Source organism: Polyodon spathula, chromosome 7 (assembly GCF_017654505.1).
Source record: "Polyodon spathula isolate WHYD16114869_AA chromosome 7, ASM1765450v1, whole genome shotgun sequence".
NCBI classification, from domain to species: Eukaryota; Metazoa; Chordata; class Actinopteri; order Acipenseriformes; family Polyodontidae; genus Polyodon; species Polyodon spathula.
This window is the reverse complement of record NC_054540.1, coordinates 34,740,834-34,760,060: the sequence shown is the minus strand read 5'-3', so window position 1 is coordinate 34,760,060 and position 19,227 is coordinate 34,740,834. Positions and strand designations below refer to the sequence as shown.

Here is a 19,227-nt window from a genome sequence, read left to right as displayed (position 1 = left end):
AAATGTGAAAAAAGTTCAAGGGGTGTAGACTTTCTATAGGCACTGTATATATTTGACATTGTTTTTTTTTGTTTGGCATTGCACTAGCTTGTACTTTAAAACATATTATGCCTATTTAAGCAAATTAGAAAAACAGTACCTACATCAATTTCGAACACCATTTCTATCACTTCACACTTAAATCAATTATTAATACTGACTATTAAGCTTCTAAACACATATTTACTATCATACTTATAATCAAGTGGTATAAGGGATATTTGCAAAATAAATAACTGCACTAGTGTAAACTTTCAAATATCCATATGGAGCTCAGATCGGCGGGAAGAAAGGACGTTAAACCTGCCAAGCATTGTCTCCTCGAATGATACTGAAATGCAACTAAATCCTGTATTCTGGACCTTGGTGGTACTGCAACAGGATCATCATAGTTTACCTGTGTATCCCAAAACTGTCTTTGGTAAGCAACATCATTTATTTTCATCAGAATATTAAAATACATTTTCATATTTAGAGTACAGTAAGCAGGCAGATGCGGTTTACTGCTTTCATTGCAGACACTTTTTCAGATGTTCAAAAGGCCCTGCTTTCATTGAAAATGGACTGAAGGACTGGAAAAATCTAAAGAAAAAAGTCAGAAACATTCATAATCTGGCACCACAAAAAAACAGTCGAAGGAAGTAGGTTCTGACTGTTTCGTCACAGTTATCAAATTCTCACAAAATAGTGGTGTGTGAAAATAGACAACATGTGACGAAAATAAGTTCTGTAAAATCAGATTTGGATCAAGCTGTTTGTAGAGATAACAGCAATTCGAATAGATGCAGAAATTGTGAAGAAGATGGTCCAAGCAAGGGAATGAGCAAAAAGTATTCAGAGTTTTCGCTGGCTGCCTCCTGCAGGTATGGCGGCTCAGCGGCGGAAAGAATTGACGTTAAACCAGCCAAGCATTGTCTCCTCGAATGACATTGAAATGCAACTAAATCCTGTACTACAGTATTGACTTGATATCCTAGCTGCCCTAGCGGTCTGGTGGTTGCACAGTAAGAAAAGAAGAAATGTGTTTATTAGATCAATCTTCTCTCACAAATATTTTTTGTGTTGGTCAGAACAATTTGTGATGGTTTGGGCAATTTATTTCGGGGAGGCTTAGCCTCCCCAAGCCTCTTATACCCGCCACCTTTGAACAAGTGGTATATATGTTCAACCTAGAGATTTCTATAACCAGAGACAAAGTACAGCTTTTCTGTTCTGTTACCTGAAGTACAACTGCATGCTTGAAAAGTGAAGTGAGCCCTTAAAACCCTTGTAATTTATGACCTTTCAAATCAAACAGATGCTACAAGGCCTGGGCTGAATTGAAATGATTGGTTTTCATGTAAAAAGCCAGGTGTTTGCTACAGCAAGCTTGAACCGTCCTCTTTCATTTTCCAGCAACACCCTGTTATTTTGTTAACACAGTATATCCCCAAGCCACCACTGTTAAACTCTGCTTGAAAGCCTGTTCTCTTGTGTAAAGGAGGGCCTGTAGTGTTTATATTCTCCTTCTAAGTACTAAAAAATGAGGGTAAAAGTAACTCCTGTAAACAAGGTGGTACTGTGCAATCTGAAAACTGGGCCGTTGCCACACTGATTGCTTAAAAATGTGGCAGTTATGTGAGGTGCCAACAAGTAACAATTCCAGATAAACAGAACAAACCCCAGCCAAACCAGATCCAACCATAGCCAGATTGAACAAGGCACGGGTCCCAAGCTTCATCAACAGGAATGCTGGTCCAGACTAATTGCTGCAGATGAGCGGGGGGGGTGTCGAAGTGATTAATCTGACCTAAATTACATTTCAAATCAACAAAAGAAAAAGAAAATTGGTTCATTTAAAATGGTATAATTTGCAACTTGAATTCTGCTATAAACTTCAATTCTGCTACTTTCCACTGTATTTAATGTATTATGCATTGTGCTTTTTCTTTTTTTTTTTTTAATTTTTTTAGCGTGTATTATGCATTTCTCTGTATTTAAAGTATTATGGATTTTCCTGTTGTCACTGTATCTTGTAACCTCATTACAGAACCACCACTCAATGGTATCAAATCCACGACGGGTTAAGAAAGTTAATGACAAGTGTTTTTTTCTGAGTTTGTTATATACTTTTAAAATGGATTCGCTAAATAAAGGAACAAGGCAAAGCCACGTTTGGAAGCATTTTGAGGAACCAGACGAGAAAACCATAGTATGTAAATACTTATGCCAAACAAAATTGCCATACCACAAAAACACAAGTTCAATACTTCACAGTTTGAAATAAAAACATTCAGAATTACGGTCGACGGAGCTACTGATGGCAATTAAAAGCAAACATCCATAACAACATTTGTTATGAGGACTATGAGGACAGTGCCTGTGAATCGTGAATGCTGTAGTTTTGAAATTGATATAAGATTATCCCAATATTGTGCTGACCCATAAAACAATAACAACAACGCTGGAAAAACTTTACAAAACCGTGCTGCAGCTGTTCATACAAAACTTTCAAAGGGAGAAAAAGTTGCAATTACCACAAACTCGTGGACCCCATTCCCCAATCTTCCCATAGGTGGGAGGCTTTTTTCACTTGAAATTGTTCTGTAAACTTTTGGACTGAACGGTCGTTTATGTTTAGTAGAGCTTTTATTTGTATGTTGGAACTACTGCACTGAAGTAAAGGACCCCTGAGACACAGTTCAAACAGGTAGGCCAGGCATCTCTTTACAATTTAATGTAAAGTTGTGTGGATACATGAATTTGAATACATTACGTTCTTTAGTAACACCTGACCATATACAATCAACTGCACAAGAAGGCAAACATTATATTAATTACTTTGTGTTAGTTTGGCATTTAAAATAGGACTTGTGGCCATTTATGTAAACAAGTACAGTATGTAGAGTAGGGTGACCACACGTCCCCGATTTCCATGGACAGTCCCTGGATGAGGTACTGTGTCTTTCAGTCAAACAATGTCCCCAAAAAGTGTCCCCGGTTCACAAAACTCGTCCCTGAATACCCTTACTTTTCATTTCTCGTTTTGGTTAATATGTGCGTTAGAGAGAAATATCCAGACCACTTCTAGTATTGTTATTATAATTAGTTATATACAATCTTCTAGGTGATATGGTACTATTGCAATTGCCATAGATACGACGCTGGCTGAAGGACGTATGATGTAGCACACATGTGTTCCATTTTTTGAAAGCGGTTGTGCCACGCACTACGAGATTTCGTGTAAAGTGAAAATGGCGTCAAAAATGAGAAAATAGTACTTTAACAACCAGTTTCAAAAGGATTTTCCAAATTTACGACCAACTGGAAAAGAAACACCTGTATTATATTGTACCGATCTCGGTTCCCGCAGGCAGGCTCATCACACAGGGCGAGGCAATCCACACACAGACGGAGGGTGGGTGTGAACCTGGGACCTCTTGCACTGAAGCATAGCACCAATACTACTGTACAAAAGAGCCAGCTCCTTTGCAAGTAGCATATATCAGGCTTATGTCTTTGTATGTGATTACGTCACCTACCAGCCCTGCCGCTGCCTTCCCCCATGCACGCTACACTATGTTCAATATGCCAGTCTGCATTTTGCATTTCAGCTGGAGGCAGGACATCTATAAAAGAACACAAAGGTACCACTAAACATAAAGCTGCTCTTACAGCACATGCTAGTTCAAGTTATGTTAGTACTTTCTCGAGTACTCGGAAATTGTAAAGCTCAAGTAATATATCTTGAAAGTCCCACCCCTACTATCAAAGGCTGCAAACTGTTAAATCACTGAGGCAGACTTTTTAATATCAGTCACAGTGCTCTTTACAATTCCAAAATATTGTGCTATTTTAAACCTGGTAATTACCTTTTCCAGAAGTGAAAGCATTTCCAACTTTTTTTTTCAATTGTAAACACAACTCCCTTTTGCTTTCCTGTAACCATTTTTGCATTAGCACTGTACAGTGGGTGACGTTTGTGTCTAATTTTTTTTTTTTTTTTCTTTTAAACACATGTAATTTTTATATAAACATTTCATATAATTTTTGGCAAAGTTACTGTTTGTGTCTTTAAGAAACACACTATTATACTAAAAACATTATACTATCTGAAAATGTGTTCAATATTACTATATAGTTATATATCCACTTTTAACTTTAACTACAACCATAAATAGAAACATTGCAATATATACTTTGATGTGGGTGTTTTTTTTTATTTTTTTTTTTACTTAGTTTAAAACCTTATTTACTTATTCAGGGGTTCTTTGCTCAGAAAGTACTACCCAGGGCTGTCACTATCAGAATGTAATATAAAGAGTGTGTGTGTGTGTGTGTGTGCGCGCAAAGCATTTAAATGTTCATAAAAATGTACCAAAAGCACACCCCCACTAAGGGGTGTGTCATATCAATTTGAAAGGTTTGTTAACATGAAGTAAATGGAAATGTTAAAATGGTATCTACAGTGGGACCAGAGTAAGGGTGGATATGTAAAAAGGCGGATAAATGAATCCTGTTTTAAATACCATTATACACAGCTGTAACAATTACTATATTCACACAATTATTGTTTTGAGAGTCAGCTTTTATTAGGGAGCTCAGATAAATCCCTTGTTTAGAAAGATACAGGGTATTAATGCTTGTGACGGGGTAACCGTCTGCAGTGCTTCGAGGTGGAGGTTGAAGTTGAAACACCCCGCAGGCAAACAGGATTTATTTACATATCAACACATTGAACAGCTCACATACAACACAGTGTACGAAAACTTTGGTAGGATCTACAAAATCTGAACTAATCTCTGTTCAATAATAATGTTGCTGAAGAGACTGATGGTGGAGAAGCGGTTAGAGTGGGTATGCGGTGGATTGCTGTACACATTTTCACTGGACCCCAATACTGCAGCCATCTTAAGTCACAGGTCAAAGGGTGCCGTTAGATTTTGCCCACAGATTTTCTAGAATACTGGAAATTTGAAGTTGCCATCTTAAATGGTTTCTGAAATATTAGAAAACGATTCAGTACCATTGGCCAAGCAGCTTCCAGTTCTAGTAGGCTTCAATCAACTGCAAATCCAATTTCAAATCAATCCATGCAAGTACATAGCTTTTCATTATGACTTGCTGTAATGAAAGCCAATTTGTCCAAGTTTATTTTGATTATCCATCAAAACCAGCCTGTAACAGGGAGAGATCTGTGCTGACTCTGCTGGCGTGTTCACGGGCTGCAGGAAGAGGGCGGCAGTCGTCCAACAACCGCCTGTGAGTCATGGCAGTGACACGGGGAGGTGGGAAAGTGGGTGTGTGGACTTTCTCCCTCTCTGAATGGCTGAGAGGCGCGTCTTGGGAGATTGTTAGCCCTATAAAGTAATGCTCTGTTGTTTCCTCAGCTCTGCCCACTTAGACGCGCCGAGAGTGCGGAAGCTCTGATCCAGGACCGGGAATCAGGCGAAACAAAGAGAGTTTCACAGCGAGACAGAGAGAGCGGGGAACCCTTGGGCAGACCCCGGCATATTGTAAAAGAGCAGGCTAGTTAGCCTACAGAGTAGGACGGTGATCCGGGTCGTGCGGGTAGCGGCGACCGGGATAACGCTGCCGAGTGCAGCACCTTTTATTTGTAGTTTTATTACTGTTTTATTTTCCATTGTTCTTTTCGCCTTCTGTTTTCATTATTATTTCTTTGAGCACCTGCGAGTGCACCTGCTGTTCACGTACCAGCTGTGGTATTTCCGTGGTGCTGTCTATCATCGTTGATAGGCAGCCCACGGTCAACAGTGCCCTCTGCCGGAAAAAGCAAGAACTGTTCGCAAATAAAACTGGGCACTTGGGTGGTGTTTTCAATTACACCTGTCTGTCTCCTAGTCAGTGAATTACCCACACCCCTTCCACACAGCCAAACAATACTTTGCAACTATGACAGCCACCAGTCCTGTACCTGCCGCTGTCATATCAGCCAACTGCAGCCTGTCAGCTCGACTGAAGCTCAGCGTCTTTCAACAACAAACCGAGACACGGACTGTTCAGTAATATTACTCCATTCAGATATCTGGTGTTCTCCAGATAAACCATAAGCAGCCCCAACAAGTACAAAGCTATTTGTTTAATAAAGTTTTTTCTCTAGTTATATATGTGATCCATTATAAGCATTTTCGGGACTGTTTTCTTAAAACTTCTCGGCAGAAAGCTACCTGCCAAATCCTTGCTGGTTCAAGGTAAATCTACATGCAGGTTTAAGTTTGAATGAAAATAATGAGAAAGATTATTTTCTAATAGCAATAGTGCCCTCTCGATGAAGACCGTGTGCAAGTTGACCTTGACTTCCGTTAGTGCCCTTGCCATGGGCTTAGGATGCATAACTCCAGTTTCAGTCAACCAACGCACAATATACCCTTCATCGAGAGGGCATGATCGCTTAGTTAGCAGTGGTAGGTGCAGCAGTGGGCTGACAAACTTATATGAGCTTAATTGGCCATGTTGGCTTGCAAAGAGCACTGGAAAGCTTTCAGGCAGTGTTGGAAACAATATGCTCCAAACCATAATGGAACTGAAATCAAAAGGCCAAAGCACTGCCATAAAAAACATTAGTTTGGTTTTCACAGGTTTTGTAATATGACAAAGAGAAAGAAAACAAAGTTCTTGAAGTATTTGTTTTATTCATTGTGACAGGATGGCTGGGTGGATAGAGTCTCGGAGACAGTAACTGCAGGGTTCAAGCACTAGCGCACATGTTTATTAAATAAAAAAATAATAAAATAAAAAACACGACCCACAGAGCAAAATGAAGGTTGGAACAAAACAATCACGTACCACAAAATGAACAAAAAGAACCCCCACCCAAGCAGTGCTACCACGGTGAGGTTGCAAACAAACATTCATGAGAAAGCGTCTCTCCCAGGCAGTTCCCAACAATGGTGCTCCTGCCTCTCTTAAATAAAACGTGGCCAGGGTTGATTGACAATTAATAATTCAATCAACATCTGGCCACATTCTACACAGATATTTGGTAAGGATAGGAATTAACCACCACCACAAACACACCCAAAACAACCAGGGCTGGAATCTTAACACACACTTTTTATTCAAATTTACATTTTATATTTACACATATTTATAAACTATACATTATTTACACATGCAGGGCTTCTGCCCTGCCACATGTAGAGGTTTTTATATGACCTACAGTAAACACATTCCGAAACACCTCCAATGTGCAACACACACTTTTGTGGGACTTGGCTGTCCCATGCACAGATAGAATACTGTAAACACTTCATATCCACTTTCATATTTTATCAAGAAACTCAATATCAGTTTAGTATACTATGCAGTACCTGACACAATTAGCATCCATTTAAGAATAAACAAAATTTGCAACATCACCTAAAAAAAATTGGTGGCAGTAATTTGTTACGCAATAATCACTGACACTTGTTCTGCAAAATATAAAAGCTGAATATCGCTCTTCTAATGTGGTCAAGACGACAGATCTGACAGACTCGGTCTGACAGTAGGTGCTTCCTTGGCAGGTGCTTCCTATCCAGGACTGTCTCAAATGTGATGACACCAAGAGAACAGACTGTGTTGCAGACTCCAAAACGCAACTTCTCTGAAGGAATTATAGATGGTTTAGAGGAATGGTCAAACATGCCTTCAGAAAAATGCAAACACCACGCGGCCAAAAGCCACTGTGACATTACTCTGTTACATTATCGTTTGTCCTTCAATTGTATAAATCTTTTTAAATGTGCACTGGTGTCCTCTGTTTTTTTCAAGGCTATCCCACACCAACACCCCTGAATCTAAAAGCATTTCTATTGAAGCTACACGATTTTCAGTGCCTCTGTACATCTGGTTCATGGTTCTGTTTTAGAGAGTATATTTGTGATTTATCAGGCTCAGTACTCTCCCACTGGCAGCAACAAAGGTAGCTTTTATCTGATCTGCAACACTGAAGGTACTAAATCTACCCTTCCAATGTTAACCTTGACAGAAAGCAGGCAGCAGCCAGAGGCAGCTGCCAGAATAAACGGAGGGAGCACAGATGAGAAAAAGACAAGAAAAAGGACATGGAACTGCAGGGAGAGAAAGGAGATGGGCTGCCTGGTGCTTTATGAGGACCTGTACCTAATACAGTAATCCCTCAGTAGTGCTCTCAGATTAAATGCTCCCTCGCCTATAACTCATAGAATTCATGTCTCATATTTTTACAGTTTTACAATCTTACACAGTTACTTTCTGTGTATTGTGTTCTACTGTAATGTATTTGCTAGTCACATTTTTTTTGCTCTAATGACTATATAGGCAGGTGCACACAGCTTCTCTTATTTGACTTGCTGCACCTTCCTTTTCCTGGTTTGACACAGTAAGCAAATAGCAAACCGAGAGCTTACGTATCTAATGGTGTGATGAACTATTTAGCAATCATGTAAACTATTGTGCTTACTTACAAAAGAAGAGTAAAAACACAGCTCAGCTGTACAAGCTTTTTAAATATCGTTTATTTTTCATGTCACCCTTTAATGTGTTTTATCGAGCGATCACTGTACTGGGTTGTGCTACTCTGATTGCAGCCTTGACGCGCCATAGAATTCACAAGGTGCCTTAAAGTGTCTCGAAGGATGTTCAGTCATTAAATCGGGCTGCATTTTTTTTCAGGGTAAAAAATGGCTTATTTCACTGCATTTCAGAGTATTTCAAGATATTTCACAATTAAACATAATATTTAATAAAGCAGAAAAAAATGCATTGTCACATTCAAAATTGATCCTTTTACAACAAATGTTCCCTAAACATGTTAATGCTTACCCAAAATTCTAGAGTGTAGAATATTTAGTTTTTTATGTCCAGACATTTTTTTTTCACCAGAGAATTATCAAACAAAAAAACATACCTTGACAGAGTGCTCTTTAGTACAAATATTTCCTATCTTTGATGCAGCTGGTGTCTGTGCTTGAAAACATTTTAAAGAAATTGTGCAGCTCTTTGCAGTGTGTTCAATCACTTGCCAGAAGGAAACTAAACTAATGGCAGTGTAACAGGTCGTGCATCAATAAGGCAAGTGTTTGCTGTATTTACTTAAAAAGATATTTACACTATTCTTTCAAAAGTGAGACTTTTCATGGGAAACGTGATAACAATACAGCCTTAGTCATTACTATTTCACACATTTGGTGCAGAGATGTAGTCACAGGATGATGAATGTGTTGTTCAAGTTCATCCCATACACACTCGAATGGATTGAGATCTGGGCATTGCCATTACCAGGCTGGAAGATGCTGCTCCTCAAAGCACTTACCCATGATTCTGGCATGGTGGACTTGTGCATTATTGTTACTGTGATGCCAAATCCAATTCAGGTAGACCTAATACAGTGGCCAGGCAGTGTGGGGCACTTCACAGACCTCCTTTCTGCTGCATGCTTTGTCATTGATATTCTGAGAGCTACACTATTCGCTCTCATTGTAGTTGCTGATAACAGGTTCCAGTGGGGACGTGACATATACACTGAACAAAAATATAAACGCAACATGCAACAATTTCAAAGATTTTACTGAGTTACAGTTCATATAAGGAAATCAGTCAATTGAAATAAATTCATTAGGCCCTAATCTATGGATTTCACATGACTGGGAATACAGATATGCATCTGTTCCTCACAGATACCTTAAAAAATAAAAGGTGGGGCATAGATCAGAAAACCAGTCAGTATCTGATGTGACCACCATTTGCCTCATGCAGCGCGACACGTCTCCTTCGTATAGAGATGATCAGGCTGTTGATTGTGTCCTGTGAAATGTTGTCCCACTCCTCTTTATGGCTGTGAGAAGTTGCTGGATATTGGCAGGAACTGGAATACGCTGTCGTACACGTCGATCCAGAGCATCCCAAACATGCTCAATGGATGACATGTCTGGTGAGTATGCAGGCCATGAAAGAACTGGGACATTTTCAGCTTCCAGGAATTGTGTATAGATCCTTGCGACATGGGGCCGTGCATCATCATGCTGAAACATGAGGTGATGGTGGTGGATGAATGGCACGACAATGGGCCTCAGGATCTCGTCACGGTATCTCTGTGCATTCAAATTGCCATCAATAAAATGCAATTGTGGTCGTTGTCCGTAGCTTATGCCTGCCCATACCATAACCCCACTGCCACCACGGGGCACTCGTTGACATCAGCAAACCGCTCGCCCACACGACGCCATACACGTTGTCTGCCATCTGCCCGGTACAGTTGAAACCGGGATTCATCCGTGAAGTGCACACTTCTCCAGCATGCCAGTGGCCATCGAAGGCGAGCATTTGCCCACTGAAGTCGGTTACAACACTGAACTGCAGTCACGTCAAGACCCCGGTGAGGACGACAAGCACGCAGATGAGCTTCCCTGAGACGGTTTCTGACAGTTTGTACAAAAATTCTTCGGTTGTGCAAAACCACAGTTTCATCAGCTGTCCAGGTGGCTGGTCTCAGACAATCCTGCAGGTTAAGAAGCTGGATGTGGAGGTCCTGGGCTGGCGTGGTTACACGTGGTCTGCGGTTGTGAGGCCGGTTGGACGTACTGCCAAATTCTCTTAAACGACGTTGGAGGTGGCTTATAGTAGAGAAATAAACATTCAATTCTTTGGCAACAGCTCTGGTGGACATTCCTGCAGTCAGCATGCCAATTGCACGCTCCCTCAAAACTTGAGACATCTGTGGCACTGTGTTGTGTGACAAAACTGCACATTTTAGAGGGGCCTTTTATTGTCCCCAACACAAGGTGCACCTGTGTAATGATTATGCTGTTTAATCAGCTTCTTGATATGCCACACCTGTCAGGTGGATGGATTATCTAGGCAAAGAAGTAATGCTCACTAACAGGGATGGAAACAAATTTGTGCACAAAAATTGAGAGAAATAAGAGGGGATCTTTTATTTCAGCTCATGAAACATGGGACCAACACTTTATATGTTGCGTTTATATTTTTGTTCAGTGTCATAAATATTAAACAGGCAGGAAATATCAGAATTATCTTTACTAATGCATTCTTCGTGTTATTTAGATTTAGTTTGTATCCTTTTCTCTTTTACTAATCATTTAAGAATCACATCACAAGTTTACAGCCTACCCATTGAACTAAACAGAGCTTTGAAAATCACGTCTAAACTCTTAAGTACATCAAGAACACCACAGTGTAACCATCTGCCTCCTGTAATGTATATTGGTCCCCAAAAATCAGGAATTTGCCTGCATCTTAATAAAAAAGTAACTGGGCTTCAGAATATTTTGGAAAAGTTGCTGGAAATCTTAAAACATGCTAAGTTTGCGAATGTTTCTGGAACACTATATCACATATGTTTTGTAAACAAATCTAAATTTGAGGTCCGAGGACAAATTACTTCTTGCTGATTGGTTGTCTTAAGTGCTGTTGAAAACTAGAGCCGTTGTGTCTAAAGCATGGGAACATGTACTGACAAACAATAGATTTCGAAGAACCTTCCTGAACATTCTTTTCAACTATGACTAGTGACTGTGTGAAACATCATAAAGAAAACTCTAATTTTATTAGACAATGAAGTTACCTTTGAGACACCCTCCCTAGGGTATAAAAGTAAAGGCTCTCCATTAACAAAGTGGAAAACGCTGATGTTAAGCTTAATTAAAGTGCGGTTAATTAGGATTATTTCCCCAAGAAAGCATGAGTTTGACAAGTGGACCAATGAAACAGGTTTGAAATCAACAAAACCTTCTCCACAGATGCCCTGTGGCTTTATGTTCAAGCTGCGAGCCTGTGACCTTGGATACATTAACAATATTACAAACTCCTGCTGGTGACTGGAGTTGGAAAAAGCAAAGATACAGAGGTGCCCAGACAAACTCACCACTCTTCCTCACTCCACTGTTAAAAGACCTAAAACTCAATCAACATCTAATGCCCTGGTTTGATGAGTATAAACAAGCTCACATGACATTACCACAGACTGGGGCACTCTAAGTCTTTAAACTGATTGATTGATTAAACTCTTTGATTATTTCCTCTGATTGATGCCATTCTGTAACTATGTGAACTGCAGAACTAAATCACATCTGTATTCATCTAGCTATTCTGTATTCAACAAATTGCTAAACTTTACCACAGCTGTTATATATCGTTATTGATACACCAACGTCACATATTTGAACTTTAGAAGCATTGAGATTCCCAGCTAATCTGAAATTACCGGATTCCTTTGGTCAAACCTAGGTGATGTTAGTCTTAAATAATTTTAATAACCCTGAATCTTCACGATCCCCCACCCCCCAACACTCTGCCCCAGGTGGATGTAAAAAGAACTGGTGGCATTTATTATTGCTTTGTTTTGTATACTGATTTCCACGAGTGCACCTCATCACTACAGAATGGCATGTAAACAAATGGTGAAACACAAAACAGACAGAAGTTGTCAAGCAATTTGGTGTTTCCCGGTCTGGCAAGTTGCTTCACCATTCTGCTAAATAATGTTGTGCATGTCTTGAATACTGTTCCTGTACATATATTCATAATTAATCTTGAGCTGCTGCTGTAATTTTTAACACACACTTGCCTATTGCTTTTCTCTAAGTTAATCTGTTCATTTCATGTGTTGATACACGTGCGCCATGACAATGGTGGCGGGGTACACCCTGTCCCTGTGCGTATTTGGAGGTGATGCATCCCACACTGACACCATATGTCACGGATAAGCTTGGTGGTGACGTCAGACCAGGAAGAGAATGACAACAAAACTGCGAGGTATGCAGCGCTTGAGCTTGTGCTTATTAAATTACAGACAATAAACAAACACCAAAGCAAACAAGTATTCTGCTGGTTTTAAAGCCAGCATGAGTAGCAATTATTTATATATTCTTTAATTCTCTTTACCTTACGTTCTGCCTTTGAACACCCTACCCCGTGCACCAATACATACATACATTGAAATAATAACACAAACACAACTTTAGTCAACTGACTTCTGCTAAAAGAACACTTTGCTTTCTTCCCGAAGGATGTTCTCTTAGCTGGAGACCCTAACACCCCCACAACTGATGAACGCACAACACCAATGAAGGCATCATTTATCTGAGATACTGTTAAGTCTGAGAACTGAAGTGTGATATTCATTTTCAATTGTATTGTGTTGTACCTTTGTAGTGGTTGGTAAGCCACAAAGTCCCCTGTGTGGTCAATGGAAAGAATGCACCCTTAACAGAAACAGATCAGCAGGGTTGTCAAGCCCAGTCACTCAAGAACAAATGTAGCATGGCCGTCCATTTCTTCAATCTCTCCCCTTTGTTTGCAGCCTCAAACATTGTTGCCATCTATTTTATTTTCAGCCAATATACCCCATCCCGCACTCTCCACCCTCTCCCCAACCATGTGGTATGTGCTGGAAAAAAATAAAAGCTTATGAAAAACAGAAATGTAATGAAATTCTAATTCTGAACCAAAACGGAAAGCAATTATCCACGCCTAACCTTAGACATCGAAGTCTGATTCTCATATTAAAACGACTATTTAAAAAGTATTTTCATAATAGAAAACCATAGGTATTATAACAGCTGCTCGAGTTATTAGAAACAACCTCTGTTAACCCTTCCCAAATGGTATTCAGTGGCCATGCAGCTGTTGCACTACAATGGTAATGCAGCAGTTACACTACAATGGTAATGCAACAGTTCTACACAGATGGGCACTGGTAGCATAACAGCTACAATGTGATGAGGCAGCCACTGGTAGAATGCTACCACAGTGGAAACGTCTCATATTGTGGGTATCAATGATATAAAGCAATGCACACGAGTAGAGTTTAAACGTCAGCCAGGTGTAAAGCATATAGAATGTTGCCTAAATTCTTTATCCATTGTACACCATTGTATCTAGATGTTAGCCTTAGTGTTTGCACAGCAGTAAATGTAAACTGTAAGTCAATTTCTTTCATAGTCAATCTTCCTTCAAGGTGTTTCCCATATACAATTCAATGCGATACATACACAGTTTTATAAACAAATGCATGTTGCAGTCATTTCTAAAATAGTGATGATGGCCCTGTTATGATTGCTTTTCTGATTGGTCACAAATATTTCCAAAATGTTAAAATATAAACAATTAGTAAATTAAATAGAATCTAACACACCTAGTACAGAACTACACATGTGCCTTATACCACGACCATGTGTTTCAAATTGGAACTAAGTCCATTAGTACCATTGCTGGTTATGCTGTGGTCTGCTAATGGTTCTAATATACCTGGTTATTACAAAGGTATTATACTGGGATCCGAATGGTATTTTTCAAATTTTTCAGCAAGCTACTTTCAATCCATCTGTAGAATGATTAAGAATACTAACAATTAGTGTTGACATGGATTTATGTGCATCATATGTTAATTATAAATCATGATAATGTACCACTCTCAGCCAATCAAAAATGGCAGATTCCAGAATATTGCAGTTCTACTTATTTTTCCATAAGTGTTATCTTGTGTAAACACCCCACTGACTAAAGATAAGGGTAACTGCATCTATTCCCATGCTCTTTGTTTTGTTATTAATGAAGACACGGTTTCTAATAGATGAGTATGTGCAATGATCCCGTCTCTAGTGATATACCAGTATCTTTTTGTTTCGCACAGCCTTGCTTGGCGGTCCTCTTACCCAACCAAGGAGCTTATGAGAAGACATTCTTATACAGGATCAACTGTACATAATAACTTTAAATATGAGCAGGATTTTATACTTCACTTTCAGTTGTATGCATCAACTTTTAAGCACTATCTGTTAATTGTTTCCTAAATAACAGGAGCTGCCAGACCGTAATTAAAGAGCGACTGGAGAATACTAAACAATAAAAAAAGCTCTCTGACAAGCTTAAAGAATAAGTAGCAGGGGTTCAGAAAAATACAGGTTTGCATGTCCTCATGTGCTGCTACAGCTGTTTAAATAACAAACCTGTACGTTTTCTTTTCCTTGTTACCATGACAACTTTTCACACATATAACTTCTGAAGTCTTGTTTCAAAGCCCTTTTCAAAATGGCCACTCTAGTGCACTGGGATTTTCTGTTCCACACCACATCATGGATCGTTATTGGGCAATGTGGGCAATAATCCGTTCACTATCAGTGCATATTTTGAAAAATGCTTTGAAACAGAGTTAAATGTAAAACGTTGTCATGTTAACAAGGAAAAGAACACGGACAGGTACGCTATTTAAACAGATGTAGCAACACGTGGGGACGTATAACGTTATATATTTTTTAACGATCGCTATGAACAACAAAGAGCAAAAAACAAGTGTCAAGTGCATGTTTGCAGGACTGTGAGATCAGCATAGGCAGGCCACTCAAAAACAAAGCCATTCCATAGCAGGCTTGCTGTTGTACGTTTACTGGATTTTATTCATTAAACTCCACATCTAGACGGACGTTTGTTTTTGATCCCAAAAAGTCATTAACTATTTAATACAGATATTTTCTTTTGTTTATAAGCACAGCCTCTAATTACTACAAAACGCAAGGCAGCTTTATCATGAGGTTTCGGGTGCTTGCTATTCCCACAGTTTATACTCCTTGCCGGGCACATGTGTCTGCTGCTGATTTTAAAACCAGTAAAGGGTGCTTTTTCCTTATATAAATACAGCACTCACCGCCAGCAATCTGTTTGGTACCTAATGAACTGAAACTGGTGCTTTCCTGCTCTCTAAATCCAGGATTTTTCTAACCAGGCCATTTACAGTAATCTGGTTCTCTAATTAGGCGTGTACGTTAGCAGTGTAGAACAAACTATATTTAACTGCACCATATAAATAGGCCAGCGGTATACTTACACACATTTTTGAGGTTAGTGGTCCAACTCCATTTCAGCTTGTAATTATTTATCGGCCTCCTGGTCCCTATTCTCTGTTTTTGACAGAGTTTAGCGAACTTTTACCAAGCCTTGCTATCAAGCATGATAGAATTGTTGTTTTGGGTGATTTTAATGTACATGTTGATGTAGAGGGCGATCCCCTTGGAAATGATTGCGTCTGTGGGCTTTACTCAGCATGTAACTCGTTCCACTCACACCCACAATCACACACTTGATCTCGTTATTACCTGTGGTCTTGACATCTAAAACTACTCCTGTTACCCTGTAATCTCAGACCACTCTCCTATTATTTTTTAATTAATACTCCCCAGTCCGATAAACCCTCAGAAATATTTTATTAAAACTATATTCACTATATTTCTCAGCCACTGCTGAATTCTTGGATGCGTTGTCCACCTCAGCATGTGTCCATTCAGAATCAGTTGATGTATTACTAGATAATTACAATATGTAACACGATTTTTGTTCCTGGGTAGTAAGTGTTATTTCCTAATTGCTTATGCCTCAAAAGTATAGAAAATGGCTATTATTCCCCACAAACTTTGCTTTTGTGACCAGGACAGTGATATTTTTAAATGTACCTATTTCCAATGAGAAAATGTGAACAAAAATTTGTGTCTTTTCATTCACATAAAGTCAGAAAAAAACAACATATGAATCCAAATTAACATGTATTTATACTAAAGTAATACAAAAATGACTACAAAAAATTTAGAAGTGAGTAGTTTTTCGAGATTTACGATTATACTGTAAATCACTTTCACGAATCAGCCCCCAAATGTAGTCTCCCATCATGTTCTCGTTATATTGTCCTTGGTAGCGGCGTTCAAAGTCCAGTATATCCTGGTGGAAGCGCTTGCCTTGTTCCTCCGAGTATGCTCCCATTTTCTCCTTGAATTTATCAAGATGAGCATCAAGGATATGGACTTTGAGGGACATCCTACAGCCCATTGTGCCGTAGTTCTTCACCAGAGTCTCAACCAGCTCCACATAGTTTTCGGCCTTGTGATTGCCCAGGAAGCCCCGAACCATTGCGACAAAGCTGTTCCAAGCCAATTTCTCCTTACTAGTGAGCTTCTTGGGGAATTCATTGCACTCCAGGATCTTCTTTATCTGTGGTCCGACGAAGACACCGGTTTTGACCTTTGCCTCAGACAGCTTAGGGGAGAAGTCTTGAAGGTACTTGAAGGCTGCTGACTCCTTATCTAGAGCTCTGACAAATTGTTTCATAAGGCCCAATTTGATGTGCAGTGGTGGCATCAGCACCTTCCGGGGGTCCACCAGTGGCTCCCACTTGACGTTGTTCCTCCCCACAGAGAACTCGGTCCGCTGTGGCCAGTCCCGCCTGTGGTAGTGCGCCTTGGTATCCCTGCTGTCCCAAAGGCAAAGATAGCAGGGAAACTTGGTAAAACCGCCTTGGAGACCCATCAGGAATGCCACCATTTTGAAGTCTCCTATGACCTCCCAGCCGTACTCATCATACTTCAAGGCGTCCAGCAAGGTCTTGAGGCTGTTGTAATCCTCTTTGAGGTGCACCGAGTGAGCCAGGGGAAGAGACGGGTACTTGTTACCATTATGGAACAGCACGGCTTTGAGGCTCCTGGATGAGCTGTCAATGAAGAGGCGCCACTCATTCTGGTTACGGGCGATTCCGATTGCCTCGAACAGACTGGTCACATTGTGGCAGAAGCAGAGCCCATCTTGACGGGTGAAGGAGCTGGAAAAAGGTTGGACAAGTTCCACTGCTTGAGCCTAGACATCAAAAGCTCGGCATTGGACTTGGTGAGACCAAGATCTCTAATCAAGTCGTTGAGGTCTTTTTGGTTGGGCTAGTATGGGTTTCTCTCCTCAGCTCCACCTCTAAAATTGTCATCTGGATCTACAACGTCTTCCTCGCAGTCTGACCTGCTGCTCTCTTTTAAAGACGGCTGCTCTCTCTCCAGAGGATTGGGTACGGGGAGCTCATGGCAGTGTGGCACCGGGGCGATGGATAAAGGAAGGTCCAGATACGTGATAGCAGGTGCATTCTTGCCAGTCCGATGTTTGGAAGGGTCCACCATGCAGAAGTAGCAGTTGCTTGAGTGGTCAGTGGGTTCCCGTCAAATTCTTGGGATAGCGAACTTCATGGCTCTCTTTTCCCCTCTGTACCATCCTACAAAAATACATTTATTTCACCCATGACTAATGTGTAAGAGATTCTCGCAACATTTTTCATATATGATATATTTTTTCAATAACATTGAAAATTGTAAAACATTTTAAAATTAAAAACTTTTACAATTTTAAAAATTTTAACAAATTTTATAACATAAAATTCCGAGCAACAATTGACAATCTTACCTTCCAGAGATTTTTTTGCAGCGCTCGCAGGTGAAATGAGGTGCCCAGGGTTTGTCTTGATCCCAGACAGGCATGCCCCGAAATATGCCTTGTAGGTCTCACACATCTTAGCAGATGCTTCCACGGAGTACTTTTTCGCTCTTGTCTTGATAAATTGGCCGCAGACATAGCAAAATGCGTCTGCCGGATGCTTGCAGCCTCTTGATGCCATCTCAGAAAAATGCAGATATGTATCCACTTAGGCAGCTGGAACTAAACTGAACTGGTGGGCTTAAGGCCCTGTATTTATACTACTATTTATATTACTGGAAAGTTCTAGAAGTTACTTCAAGTTTACTCAGCACTGAATCTATCTGGAATGTTCTGGAAAATACGTAAATTTAAAAATATCACTGTCCTGGTCACAAAAGCAAAGTTTGTGGGGAATAATAGCCATTTGCTATACTTTTGAGGCATAAGCAATTAGGAAATAACACTTACTACCCAGGAACCAAAAAAAAAAAAATTGTTACAAGGTGTTATAACACAACCTTAAGCAATATCTAGGACACTACAGTGCCTAAGTGTTTTTCAAAAGATTTTAAAGCTCTTTGTGTCTATTCTGTTGAGAAGTGCATTGATCTCACCTGACATTGCATTGTGTCTGTGCTGTTGAGAAGTGCGTTGATCTCACCTGACACTGCATTGCTTCTGTGCTGTTGAGAAGTGCATTGATCTCACCTGACATTGCATTGTGTCTGTGCTGTTGGGAAGTGCGTTGATCTCACCTGACATTGCATTGTTTCTGTGCTGTTGAGAAGTGCATTGATCTCACCTGACATTGCATTGTTTCTGTGCTGTTGAGAAGTGCATTGATCTCACCTGACATTGCATTGTTTCTGTGCTGTTGAGAAGTGCACTGATCTCACCTGACACTGCATTGTGTCTGTGCTGTTGAGAAGTGCAATGATCTCACCTGACACTGCTCATAGTGTCTGTGCTGTTGAGAAGTGCATTGATCTC

General features: G+C 40.0%; 1 protein-coding gene across 2 annotated transcripts in view; it reads right to left on the bottom strand.

The window, feature by feature from the left end:
• The window catches only part of LOC121318578 (synapsin-3-like), a 250,791-nt gene that overhangs the window by 150,974 nt on the left and 80,590 nt on the right, over positions 1-19,227 (bottom strand). The gene's annotated exons all lie outside the window — the stretch shown is intronic.